We start from the raw sequence: 15,576 nt of genomic DNA, 5'->3' as shown, positions 1-15,576 counted from the left end.
ATTGTCACTCACAGGTCTTGAAGTACCACTGGATGGTCATGTTTGACATTGATTTGACATTTAATTTGCTGCCCATATTCCTAAATGTCTGGAATCTTCTGTAGATGCAAGTGGGGAAGGGTTTGCTTTAACAAAGTAATGACAACGGGATCTGCAGTACATTTGAAAATTTTAACACAACCTTACAGTAGATCTGGGAAGATCAGTCAAGCCACTGCAAAGGTGGTACATTGCCTGGATGACTTCCATATCATGGGGTCCACTTAGTCAGCCACAGCTCGGGAAGGGGGAGGATACATTTCAATCCATTTCTCTAGGTTTAGAGGTAGTATTGATATGGGGCAATGAAGAAGACCTGCTACAAAAATTTGATTTCTAAGGATAGAAATTGAGGATAACAATGAGCAATATATTTGCTTGCCAGTAGACAAGCTTCCTTAACTGTGGGACAAAATAATACAGGTAAGGGAAAGGGAGGGGGTCAGAGTAGAGGAAAGTATGAAAATACGGAGCTAATTAACCTTGTCTGCAGGATGGTGGCTATGGGTCAGACTTTTGTCTACTAAATGGTGCTAAGTGCAAGCATCATACGGTATGGGCCACACAATTTTTCTGAACTGGCCTTGAAATGTAGCCACAATTCCTACAATGCTTCAATGGAGTTACATTTCAGAAGTCAGACTAGGTCAGCAATGGTGACTTCGAACTCTCCATGGATGCCACAAGGTCACAGGGGATAAAAGTTTACTTTGCAGGCAAGTGGTTCTTGTTGCCTTGGCCAGACGAGTGGGGTGTGATGTTAGGAGGATGTTACTTTTGTGGAACTTATGCCCATTTAGGTGGATTTAGATACTTGACATGTTGGCCACAGCAACTGCAGAGAAAGGTTTCATTCAGATAAGCAAGAAGTTGTAGTTGCTTTTGGCAACAGATACCCTAGAGACAATAAAGTCCACACATTAGTCAGGCAGCCTGCTATGCATGCTACACGTATTTTGCCAAAGACTGGGTGATTGCCAGGATGTTGATCACTGTGGAAGAATCAGGGTTATGGCTCAAGATAGGAGCCTGCCTCTATGGAAATGTCTCCTGCCCACCTTAGTGAGAGGGTTGCATGCTATTGTAAGCAATTACTGTGATTGTACATCATGTGTCTGCCAGTTCTTGCAATGTTACAATGGGGCCCTCAGAATTATTGAATTAGTGGCATGGACCAGAGGAAAGAGCCAGCATTTGTAGAATTGATTTTACATCTGCAGGACTCAACATCCTTCTGTGTTCACTCCTGTGAGACTTACCAACTGATTAACAGGCATCACATCATTCTTCAGCAACAAGAAGACAGGCTGTTCTGCCCAGTGGAATGACTATACAACCTTCAATAACTGTTGAGTATAGAAAGGGGAGGTAGGGAACAGTTTTTCATTCTGCAGGGGTGCAGACATAATGACCTATTAAGCAAAATTTAAACTTAAGGGAACCCACTTCTACCAGGATATTGCTTCTTTAAGGATTTAGCACATTTGCTTCAAATAAGGAAGGCCTCTGACTTGGATAAGGCAGCAGCCTCCACTGAGGTGATCAAAAAGTCAGGGAGATGGACATCAGCTACCAATGTATCGTATATCAAGTAAACAGCAGGGAAATGTGAACAAGACAAGTCAGTCTAGCAAAGACAAATAAACACATACAATTAAATAAAAAAACAGCTGGAAAGTAAGAATATATGACATCAGCCAGAAATGGGATGCAATTGTGCATTGTTATCATTCAACTAACCATGCCACTCTCTCTCTCTCTCTCTCTCTATGTCCCTCTGTCTGTCTCATTTTCCTTTCAGATCCATGGAGATTTTTTCTGATCAAGAATTTCCACATAAACTGGGAAGCCAGGAGAGGTACAGTCAGGTGCAGATGACCTCTCAACAGAATTGAGGATATGCTGTCAAGGGCAAATATGGAGCATTTGTCTGCAGCTGCTACCCATGATATATCAGATGTTTAGTCCACCTGATGGTCCTTCTGTGGTTGTTGCTCATTTAGGGGAGAATGACCTATATGTGCTATGGAAGAGAAAGGTATTCTGTGTGATCTTCTTCAGATCAATTACATCTACCTGCAGGCATTGGTGGTTTGGTCATAAATATTATTTCACCTTATTTAGCACCAGGTGGGCAGCATAGAGCCTATCAAAAACAACAGAATATATCAACAGGAAGATAACCAAGGTGGCACCTAACTTAGACCTCCTAGAGCTCAGGCACAAGGATTTTGAGGATAAGGACCCTTCTGGGCTTAAACCTGATAGAAGTCATTTAATGGAAGTGGCCTTGGACTTTTTAATGTGCACATTTCTCTATTCCTGCAAGAACTGGTGAGAGAACCATTCAAGAACATGAATGGTGGAGAATCAGGCATGTTAGACAGGATGACTGGTAGGCCTTGATAATGTTCATATTTTGGGGGTTATCAAGTAACATAACCAGCAGGTTTGGTGATTAGGGACAAGCACTTGACTGAACCATGGTGTTTACATGTTCCAAAGTGAGCAGGGGCAGCCTATTCTTGCAAGAATTCACCAGAATGAGCTGAAAGAATGCCATCTGATTGCCTGTTTGTAAAGGCCTTGCATCCCTGGAGATACAGCCAAGTTCAGAATTATCTACAAAGACATTGGGAATTGTACCAAATGATGTTGCCTATCAGATTTACTAATGATCTTGACTAAAGATATAGAATGATAAAGATATTGTACAGCCACTGTAAATAATATTCTGACAAAGCTAAGCTAGAATATATTATATAACATGACTAAGGCAATGAATATTGAAATAACTATGCATTTTATAAAATGTTGCAACTAATGTGTTCATTCAAAGGGCTGGTTTGTGTTCAGCCATAATCCGTGCATACAAATTAATGACCTAAGGTGCTAATGCAGTTTGAAAGATGGAATAAAATACAGTCAAGTTCTTTAGTCAGTGTCCAGTTGTCTTCACTGAGGTGCAGGTGCTGGCAGAAACATTTTTTTCTAGTGGAAAAATAATTTGTCTAGCAACTGCTACAAACATAGGTGTGATCCTTTTAAAAGTAATAGGGACTGACAGGAAGTAGGCTGTTAGGCAGCAAGAGGTGGGGCTAGACATTGATGGGAGTAAAGGGTGGGCTAGACTATGGATGGGTATGACTAAGCTAAAGCAAGATAAAAATTGTAGTGAATGGCACAAGAACATTCTTAATCTCTCTGGTGAATCAGGAAATTTAAATGCAACCATCCCACCTTTTTAATCATGTGAGAAGCCTCTGGACAGTGATAGTTAAGGATGAGAGTTAAGGAAGATCATGATGGATGCTGTTCATGGATGGATAGATCTTACTGGCCTCAATGATGTCCACATTTAGTGGAGTTATCAAGTAACCTATCTGAAAGTTTTGATGAGTGGATACAAGCAAACTCCTGGATCATGATGTTGGTTATTTTCCAAAGAGGTCAGGGGCAAGATGTTGTAGAAGGAATTTACCAGCATGAGCTGGAGGAATGCCACTTGTTTCCTATCAGTGTGGACTTGGACTGGATGTGAGCAGGCAAATCTGAAGGATGCACCAGCCTCAGGCCTATTAGTGATAGCCTGGGGGATTAAGGAGGTGGCTGGTAGACCCAGTGCTGGATGTGGAGCAAAGAATAGGATGTAGTAGGGTGATACAGAAGTGATAACCTCCCAATTAAATAAATAATAACCTCTTCAGCATTTCCCTGCCAACTAGTTCCCACAGATATCATCAAAAAATACCTCAAAAACTTAAAGCCTACAATAAGTCTCAATGACAATCTACCTGGCCATATATTAAAATAGCAGCAGAGGCTCACTTATATCCAATTTCAATTTTAATAAATCTATACATACCTAAAAATAAAGTCCTCTCACTGCTGAAAAAAATCATTCATTTTTCCTCTGCTGAAGGGAGGAATCAATATACGTGTTTCAAACTATAAAATGATCCCCCTGCGCGTAAGGAACTGCACGGCTCTCCGTAAATAACAACAAAAAACAAAAATGAGCCAGCAGCAAGTAGACTGAGTTAGAAAAAAGAGTAGTTTAATAAAGACTACCCACACAGCATAATGGCATCCAAAAACAAACCGGTTTCGGCAATGGTTATAAACCTAGCCTTCTTCAGTGTACAGCAAGGAGCCTAATCAGAAATGCTGTATTTAAACAGGTAGAGCCATGCTGATTGGTTACAAAGTTTTGGACATTTGCTGATGAACAATCAGCATGAATAACAAAGATTAATATGAATGTTAATACGTTCAAAAAACACATTCAAAAAACACATTATGGACCTGAATACATTCAGCAATTTTAAGTTTAGCTGTTTCTATGTATATATATTTTTTTAAAAATACATAAATATGTATTCTAAATATTAAGGCACCTATTGTACATAATCCAATATTGAACAAAGATATATAATATATGCATACATGCAAAATACATTATAGACCAGAGTACATACAGTGATATTGAGATTAACTATATCTGTATATATATATATTTTAATATACATATGTATTCTAGATATTAAAACACCAATAATGCAACAAACATATATCATATGTTCAAGTTTTTGTTTATAAACATTCATTTAGCCCAGGATTAAATAGTGCACCTAATTTAGTTATCCATTTCTTTTCTTTTAGGTTGAATTTATTATGCCAACCACTCTTATTGGTTCTATCACCAATAATTTTATCAATAATGGTAAAATGAAATTTTGCAGTACCATGGGTGAGAGTGTGTTTGTATAGTGCGTTGGTTATTTTCTGGCATCTAATATCACTGAGATGCTCAGAGATACGTAATTTAACTGGTCGTGACGTCTGCCCAACATAAAATGAGTGGCAGGTGCAACAGGCCAGATAAATGGCCCAATCTGTGTTACAGTTAGCAAAAATGTAATGTCAAAACTGTATTGGTATTCCTGCTGGTGAACTCCTTGATTTTCAACATATGCTTACAATTGACACAGTGACCACATGGAAAGGAACCTATAAGCTTATCACCCAAAATAGTGGTTTGATACACCTGTGGTAAAGTGGACTCATAGTGATGTTTATAGTGATTAAAATGGCCAGCCAAATTCTTGCCTTTTTGAAAAGAGAAAAGGCATTTGTCAGGAATAATGTTTTTAATTCTGACATCAGCCTCCAGTATATTCCAGTTATCCCTGATGATCTTAATAAAGTTGTTGGTATTTCTGCCAAATGTGGTAGTAAGTCTTAGTTTATTGGGTTTGATGTACTTCTTTTTATATGTTAATAGATTAGATCTATGTAGACCAGATGCATAATTCTGAGCCATGGTCACATATCCTGAATTATAGCCCCGCTCAATGAATCTATTATGTAAATCCTGAGCATGATTGACAAAAGTATTATTATCAGAACAATTACGCCTAATCCTGATAAATTGTGATTTAGGGATGTTCTTTGCAATATGTTTTGGATGAAAGCTGGATGCGTGGAGAATCGTATTGTATTGAGGGAATTTCCTATGGGTTTCAGTTGTTAAGGTGTTATCATTGTTTCTAGTTACCAAAACATCCAAAAATGTAATTGATTTTCGGTCATAGGTAATTGTAAATTGTATTCCCCATATATTATCATTCAGATATTCCATAAATTCCTGGAGATATGGAACATCCGATCTCCACACCATCCAGCAATCATCCAAATATCTACGCCAGATATCAATTTCTGGCAAAAACAAATTATGAGTGTCGTCATAGATCATAATTTGTTCAATATATGCCATAAACAGATCTGCATATATGGGGGCAAAAGATGCCCCCATAGCTGTACCTCTGATCTGTAGGTAACATTCCTGGTTGTAGAAAAAAACATTTTTAGTCAAAACATGCTCAGTCAAATTTAACAAGAGAGTATTGAATCCAGGTTGATATAATTTAGATTCATTGAGCCAAAATTCAATAGCATCAAGTCCGCTAATGTGGAATATTGGTATAGAGTGAACTTACGTCCAAGGTACAAAGTAACCAGTCTGAATCCAACTGCATATCATTTACAATACTCAAAAATTGAGTAGTGTCTTGTATTAAATGATCTAACATGTAGTAACAAAGGCTTTAAATGCATAGTTAGAAATTCAGAAAGAGGTTCAGTAATCGACCCCATACCTGACACAATGGGCCTTCCAGGTGGATGTGAAAAATCCTTATGTATTTTTGATAGAAAATAAATATGTTGTCTAGTAGGATCAGTAATAGTTAAATGATAAAGTGTTTTTTTATCGATAATACCATTGTCAACAGCAGAGTTCAAAAAGTCATCAATATCCTTTTTAAAAACTGAGGTAGGGTCCAGTGGCATTTTTGTATAATATTTAGCATAATTAAGTTGTTTATGTGCTTCAATATCATAATCACACCAATCTAACACTACCACTGCCCCTCCTTTATCTGCGTTGATAATTACCAAATCTTTATTACGTACAAGTTCCTCTAGACAAGATTTTTCACCATCAGTGATGTTATTGGACATAGGTCTCTCATAATTATGCTTAAAATGTAACTCACTAAGTACACTTCGCAAAAAGAGATTAACAGCTGGATGCATAGGGGGAGTAAATTTAGAAGTGTGATATTTGAAACATTCCATTTGTGAATATTCTGTATCACCTTGATCCTGGAAAAACAATTTTAAATTAATAAGTCTGCAAAATGCAAATAAATCATTAGTAAATGAATCCTCTGGAACAAAAAAGCCAGGAATGAAGGATAAACCTTTATTTAGTAAAGATATCTGTTCATCTGTTAATGTGGTACTGGATATGTTACATACATTGTTTACTTTTTGGTCAATATCTCCAACAAATTCTGTAGACTGGTGACTTTTTCTATGCTTCCTGCCCCCCCTCCTCCTCCCTCTGTGTTCCCTAAAGGGGATACATAGTTTTTACGTTTGGGGGTGGGGGAATCCATGATAGACTGTGTGTCAGTATCTGTGCCAGACGAGGTTTCAAAATCAGTGGACTCAGTATTATTGTTGTGCCCTTTTAATATGGAGCGTGGACGTTTCCTTTTTGATTTAGAAAATTGCTTATTAACATTATGTCCTTCTTGAAATCGGACATGCCTAATGTTCTTGAACGGTTGTCCCTTATCATAATCTGAAAGGTCACGAGAAAACTTTTTGAGTTTTCTTTCTTTCAAAATAGTATCAAAACTCAACAGTTCAGTACTCAATTTTGTTAATAAAGTAGGAAAAAAAGTTTCATTTTGATAATGATTGCATTCCTCAATAGACTTGAGAACTAAAGTGGTTTCACTCTCAATGATTCTAGTGTAATAATCAGATAAAGCTTTCACAAACTTCATCGAGCATTCCTGTTGAATAGAGTTCCATTCTGTAAGTAAATTCTCATCAGGGCTAGCCACCAAGGGCTGTATTTTCACTCTGAGACCCCTAGGGCAAATGCCCTTTACCAAATAGGCTTTTAATAATTTGTGATGCCAAACACAAGATCTCAGTGCCTTCATATTTTTATTTAATGAAGCAAATTCTTGCTCACATTTTTGTTCAGGTTTTAAAGAAATCACATTCCCTGAGGCAGTGGTATCATCCCCAATGCCAAATGCTGCAATATCATCTTTATCCGATGATAGATCCAAAAGGAGCTTTTTGAGATCCATAATGTGACCAGAATTGTTCTTCGATAAAGCCACGGCCTGTATATGAAGATCAAATGATCTAACAATAGTCAGACAATGATGGCAATACACAATAGTACTAAAAATTGGTTCATTGTAGCCACGTCTGATACAGGACAATAGTGGTACTTATATAATGATATGTGAAGACCAGCAAAGGTCTGTTGCTTGGCATACAAATAACTAATATTTATCAAAATTAAAGAAGGATAGTCCCAGTAGTGAAAAGAATAAGACTTAAGAGGTAATTATGTACATTGACACAATGGAGTGAAAAATATATTTAAATATAGCAATTTGCCAAAATGCACTAGTGTTATTCAAATTATGTGAAACAAGTCATGGACAGATAATGACTCAGTATGCCAAACTAAAATAGTTAGCTCATACTGTAGTTAAATCAGTCATAGGGGCTCCAAAATAATAATATTATATAGAGTCATATAACTGAATTCCTAACTGTAAAGATAAAAAGCTTCATAAATCTTCAGTGTCTCTAATATACTGTAGGGAAAATGATCATAAAACAGCTAAATTATTTCAAAATTTGTTAGTATTGACCCTTAGATAGCATATTAAACTTACACAAGATAAATCTTTTCAAAGGTGAAAGGTCAATAAGATAATGTTGCACAACATATACATAAGCCCCCACAATCAAGAGCATAAAAAATGAGCAACAAAATGCTAACTATAGATCATAGATGTTAACAATGGTTATGTGTATAGATCAATAATTATTCAAATTTCTGAAATAAATAACAGTATAGACAAAGAGACATAATTATTGCAGTTTACAAAATAGAAATGAAGCACAGTATAGAGTCCAGCAAAATGACTCCAAGTGGAAACTAGAAAAAATATCCACCTGTATTATAAAAAATAATAAAGATACAGTCCCTTTACAAATGTTAACTCTCAAGTGACGATAGCTGTAGTCCAATCCTAATTGCAACAAAGTGCAAATGACACTGATCCTGTAAAGGCCGTGACCAAATTATACAAAAGATATAAATCATACCCATAGAAAAAATCCAATGTTTATATAAAGTTGCATCATGAAACAAAAATAATCACAGTAGCTCACAACCCCTAGATGTAAAAAGGTTGTCAGCCAATGTTCCAATCATGTATACGCTGAGAATCAGCCCCAAACTGGAAAATATAAATTCCGCCTTTCAGAAAAATATATATAAACTGCTTGCATAGAGTTCCACAAATATGTAGGTCTCGATCTGTTAAATCATAAAATGGAAAATGAACCCGATAGCTCCAACAGTTAAATCAAAATCCCCAGATATAAGAAAGAATTGTTTAAGCACTGTTCCGATGTTATCTACTGAAGACCAACCAAAAGAAAGTAGAAAATATAGCTTCTGCCTTTTTAAAATGAAATATATCAGTTGGTTTGATGAGGTTCCCCAATTGTATAAGCAGTAGTCAACCAATATTCAAACGCTACTCACTCGAAACATCCACAGCTTAGATTCCAGATCGCCATGTTGAAAATAAGGCCACGCACATGCAACCATTAATAATTGAAAAGATTAGGTTCCCTTGGTATCATATCATATCAAATAGATACTTCTAAGAGCCAAAAACGAGATCGTAATTCGCCCAGTCTGTATACAAGTGAACCACTCACCCAATGGTATACACAAACATTACCGAAGATGATATCTCTTGTGCTGCAGTTGGTATGAATAAAGAACGTCCAATATGCTTATGGTGTTATGTGACAATATTGCGTGCAAAGCAGGATACACAAAGGCACCTTCAGAAATGGAATACAAAACGGTCCAAGAGTAATACAAAATCAAATCCAAATTCGTAAACCAAACGCCTGGTCACAGATGCGATAGCACAGTCCACCATGTTTTCCCCCAGCAGGAGCAGAAAGGAGGTGTAACATACAAAATGATCCCCCTGCGCGTAAGGAACTGCACGGCTCTCCGTAAATAACAACAAAAAACAAAAATGAGCCAGCAGCAAGTAGACTGAGTTAGAAAAAAGAGTTGATAAATTGTGATTTAGGGATGTTCTTTGCAATATGTTTTGGATGAAAGCTGGATGCGTGGAGAATCGTATTGTATTGAGGGAATTTCCTATGGGTTTCAGTTGTTAAGGTGTTATCATTGTTTCTAGTTACCAAAACATCCAAAAATGTAATTGATTTTCGGTCATAGGTAATTGTAAATTGTATTCCCCATATATTATCATTCAGATATTCCATAAATTCCTGGAGATATGGAACATCCGATCTCCACACCATCCAGCAATCATCCAAATATCTACGCCAGATATCAATTTCTGGCAAAAACAAATTATGAGTGTCCAAAACTTTGTAACCAATCAGCATGGCTCTACCTGTTTAAATACAGCATTTCTGATTAGGCTCCTTGCTGTACACTGAAGAAGGCTAGGTTTATAACCATTGCCGAAACCGGTTTGTTTTTGGATGCCATTATGCTGTGTGGGTAGTCTTTATTAAACTACTCTTTTTTCTAACTCAGTCTACTTGCTGCTGGCTCATTTTTGTTTTTTGTTTTCAAACTATAAGCCAAGAGCAATTTTATATCCCCCATCATCATAAATGTTAGAAATCTGCTGTTTTATGTGCTCTGAATTCATTATTCTGAATCCACTGCCATCCAGGTAAAGCAAAGTGCTTTTAATTAAATATTGCACATTCTTAACATTTTGAAGCAAATTACTCTATTTTCTTGATGTATTTGCTGCATCAGACTGTCATTTTTTTTTACAGAAAAGTGCATTTTCTCTGATTGTTTTTGCTGTTTGAGAAATTGCTTTTCTAAATGTTGTCTAGGTAGTTATTTTTGCTTATTTCTTGTATCATTACACTGTGAAAATCTTTTTATTTTTTATTTTTTTACAATTGGTTTGTGTAAGTCCTTCTTGTAGAATGTTGACATAATTTGGAGTCTCAATGACTGCTGTTTGCAGTCATCAGCAAACTTTGTCAGCCTGTACTTCTGAGACATAGATTCCAAGCAATAGGGACTCCAGCACCGATAACTGTGCAATAAAACTGGTAATGGGTCTGCTGGTTAATATGGATTCCCCTTTTTTGACTGTATGTGTTCTTGAGGCAGTTTGCAACCCACCTGGCAATATATGAGTTGACCCCCAGCTGGGTGAGTTTTTCACTGATGCCTGAGTGGGGGATTGCATCAAGTCTAGGAAGGTATATGCACAGATCTGCCTTCATTCAGGGCTTTATTGATAGTCTCGAAGAAGTCCACCAAGTCTAACAAGCAGGATTTCCATTTAACAAAACCAAACTGGATTGGGTCAAGTGTTTGAAGGTCTCCTATATTCTTGCTGATAAGGTCTATGATGATTCTCTCCATGGCCTTGCAGATAAGGCTGGTTAGACTAATGGGTCTGTAGTTCATAGGATTGGTAGATGCACCCTCCTTGTGCAAGGGGATGACAGTAGCTGTTTTCCATTCAGCATGGGCAAACCAGTGCTTAAGCTGTGGTTGAAAAGAGTACCCAATGTTTTTGCTAACTCCTGTTTTAAACCATTGAAAACACAGCCTGGGATGTTATCAAGTCCCATAGAGGCTATATTTTTGGCACTGGAGAGAGCTGTTAAGACCTGCTGTTTAGAGATACTAGGTGGGGAATAGGGGGTAGGAATGTTTTGTGGCATATGTGGTGGGGAAAGGGGGGGGAGTTTTCACTGAACCTGTCAGCAGGCAGGGTGGCTATACCCACTGGTTCAGTATATGTGGTATCATTCACTGCCAGATCAGTGTAAATCTGGGCTTTGCCTTTAAGGTTTTGCATGTAGCTAAAGAAGGATACAAAAAAAACAATAAGTAGTCAGCCAAGAAATGGCAGTTTTCAAGCTGTAAAAATAATAAGCAGATTTTTTTTTGCCAAAGGAGTATAATAAACATGGACCATTTCAGTGACAGGCAAAAAGTATATTTTATATCCTTATCCAAGCAATGCCTTAACACTGTGGTCACACTTTTCATTTAAAAAGCAACCAGAGTGTTTTGAATAACTGAATCTGACAAAATAAATGCTGGACTTAATTACATTGTTGACTGTTTGCATGGTACAAAGGAAATGGCTTGGCTTAGAATGTTTTTATTATTGGGCATGCAGTTAATCCAAAAAAACATTTGTTCATTTGTGAAGCAAATTTTATTCATTGAAAAGTTGCAGATTCACTTGCTTTGTTAGCTTCTGGCATACATCACAATCTGTTGTTTTTAGTGTCGTAATGTGCAGTTATGATGCCCTAGAGAGTGAAAGCAGTATGTAGGAGCATTCATAGCTCTTGCATATTAAGTACTGTCTGCTAGCATACATAGAAATACATGAATGCTATACTTTGGATCAATTTCCTGCTTGAGTTGCAACTGCCGGAGCTGTATCTATGTTTCCTGAATATTGTCCCTTATTATTAAACATTAAGGCAGTTAATACGTAATTCTTTGAAACTTCATGTCATACATTTTACATTTCAAATCATAATCTCAACTACAATAGGAAACACACACACACACACACACACACACACACACACACACACACACACACACACACACACACACACACACATGCACACACACAAACACATTCCAATCAAGGAAAATATATTTCAGCAATTTAAATAAATGCTGATTTGTTTGTAAAGTTTACTATGATAAGAATGATTTTTAGCTTTTTTTTTAATTTTATTTTGTTTTTGTTTACCAGTTTTTTTCCAACTGTGTTAATCAAAAAACCCTTTTCGGTGGAGGCACGAGAATCAGAGATTTCAAATATTACAAACATTTTGAAACAGACATTCAGTAATATAGATGAACATGCATTTGCAAATCAGATTACATTCTTATGAAATAAAGTAAATGTTACAGTGTAAAAGATACGCATTTAGTAGATTTTGATAATTGAACATTTAAAGATGTGTATTAGTTGGTTTGTCAATTAGATGATGGATCTTGTAATTAATAATTAGAATTTCAAAGAAATGGAAGTGAAGGAAGGAACTCGGTAGGGCTAAAAACATTAATACTGTAGTTATGATGTACAGTATTAAACAGTTTCTTAAAGAGTATTATAAGGTCTACGTTAGGACTATAGAGGTGTGTTGGTGAACAGTGTCACAAAACAATGTTTATGATTGTGAGATGCTAGTAAAACTGTTCAGGTATTGGTGAAGATTGGTTGTGGGCCATAGTGTTCAGGTACTGGTGAAGACTGGTTGTGGGCCATAGGATTCTGAGTGAACAGAAATATGGCAAATTGAAGATTATTGTAGCATTTATCCTGGAGAAATACAAGAGCAGATCCAATGGTGGCGGTTTAGTTGTGCTTATAGTGAATTTATATTCTGAATGGATTTTGCTTACAGTGGGATGTGGTTCTGTAGTTTATCTAGACTATTTTTTTTTCTGCAGAACAAAATTCTATTGGGGGATAGTTTTTTATTAAGTTAAGGGCTCAACATTTTTCTAGCTTAGTGAGGAGCTAGTGTATTGCACTTAGTTGAGAAAGAACTTGGTCAAGTGGTAATTATAACCAATTTAATTGTCAGACTCCTAGGCAGCAATGTGTTATGTTGCTATAGTTTACTGCAGCTATTATAACATTGCTCAAGTTTACATAGTGATGAGATTTGAAGGTTACTGAAGATTGGAGGAATATAGAGGAGAGACAGCAGTAAGAACATAGAAGCTATTTTTTCCGGTTATGGCAATGAAGTAGGCTTTTACTTTCGATAATGTACCTAGTTTTTGGAGTTTAACCATATCTGATACACGGTGATTGAATTTCAGATGGTCGTCTAGATTGACACCTAGTAACTTTGTGTGGTTTACTTGTTCTATCATGGTATTTTTGGCAGACACTGTAGTGTATATTGTTGTTTTGGTAGAGATGTGTTTTGGGTTGTCGCTCGTCTTGTGTATTCAAATAAGATGATGAGGCTTGGGTGTTTGTTTAAGTAGTTTGTTACACACAAACACATCAGGATGGATGATTGGAACATTAACATAAACAAACTAACTAACTAACTGCTACACACATATCTGCTTTCCCTCTGGCTGCTTACTCAAAATGGCACTCTTGCTTGCACGTGCTCCGTACTTATATACATGTGCCCACTGACTGGAATGCTTTTTAAAGGTACATCACAGACTATGATCTACATCCTCCCTCTTTGACTAATCTATCTTGCTGTGACAATGACAATTGAATAGGCATGCAAATTATACAGACAATAATAAACAACAATCATGTCCAGGTTGCTGTGTATCTAAATTATGTCTTGAGATATGACCTGATGTCGTAATGTAATAATTAGAACTGGGTTTAGCAACAGTGACAGTCACTGGGGAATGTTCTTCTTCAGGATTTTCAGTGATACTTTCAGGAACAGGAACAGATGAAATGTTCTCTGAAACAGAAACATTGGACAAATCGGTCTGAGAATTAGAGTCTCCATTACAGGCAAGATACTGTAACACTGGCTCGGACACCAATAATAAATGTTTTAGATTACCCCTAAATTCCATCCCTTGCGATTCCAAGATGTACGATCTCTGGTCTTCACTTAAACATTTTACAAGTCCAGTCTGATCAAATCCTTTTGCTGTCTGCATCCTCATTATCTCCCCTTCTTTCAATGGATTCAGAGGTTTGCTGGTTTTGTCGAAATAGGACTTTTGGGACAAAAGCTTTTTCAGAAGTTGAGTTTTTACTGATTTGCTGTTTTTAGCACTTGGAACCAACATATTCTTACTGATTGGTAATGTGGTTCTTGTTTGTTTTGACATAGGTTTCTGAGGAGGTAAACCAAGTAAATTATTGCAAGGAATGTTTCTGAGATTAAACATGTTTAGAAAAATATCAGTATTGTCTTGTTTTGATTTCTCTAACACCTGTTTTTCACTTTGAACTGCATGTTTAGCCAAGCCATTGCATTGCAAGTTTTCAGGACTACTAGTAACATGAATAAAGTCCCATGTTTCATCAAATCCTTTGAAATGCTGACTTGTAAACTGTGCACCATTATCAGAAATGACTTTGTGCGGACTACCATGGACAGAAAAATGCTTAGTAATGACAGTACTGGACATTAGGTTAGGTTTGGAAGTAGTTCAAGTACAACTAGTTCAAGTTCAAGGAAGTAGATGTTAGGTTAGGAAGTAGGTCAATCCTGAACCAATTTGAGTAAGAGTCTACTAACACAAAGTAATGTTGACCACTCCACTCAAAAATATCTGTAGCTACTGCCGACCAAGGTAGTTCTGGCTTAACTGAAGTTGTTCTATTTGTTGATGTAATTTAGTACTATTAGAAATAGAACAAGATGACAGTTTCTTCTCAATATCTTTTGACATAGAAGGCCAAAATACTAGTCCTCTCACCCTTCTTTTGGTAGAATCAGTTCCTGGGTGGCCATGATGCAGGATCTTAATATACTCTTGTTGCAAGGATTTTGGAACAATCACTTTTGGACCTTTCATGATGATACCATTATCTAACAAATCTCATCTCTGTAAGGAAAATATTGCTGCACATCTACTAGTAAACAAGATTGCTTTGATGGCCATCCTTGACTAATAAAGTGGTTGAGGTTTTGGAGAACTGGAAACTGGATCTGAAGCTGTGTGAATTCTAAGCTCATCAAGATGTTTGGAAGAAAAACTTCCCACTTCCATGACTTCAAAATCAGGTTTCTCATTGCTGTGCTGTTAGTTGTTTTGCTGGGCAATTAGGATAAAGTATCAGCAATGTAAAGACATTTGCCTTTTGTGTAAAGAAGATTGAAGTTGTACTTTAGCAATTTGAGCATCATGGA

Source organism: Protopterus annectens, chromosome 8.part0, assembly GCF_019279795.1.
Source record: "Protopterus annectens isolate FY-2018-M chromosome 8.part0, PAN1.0, whole genome shotgun sequence".
Classification (NCBI taxonomy): domain Eukaryota; kingdom Metazoa; phylum Chordata; order Ceratodontiformes; family Protopteridae; genus Protopterus; species Protopterus annectens.
The sequence above is the reverse complement of the archived record's forward strand: the minus strand, read 5'-3'. Positions refer to the sequence as shown.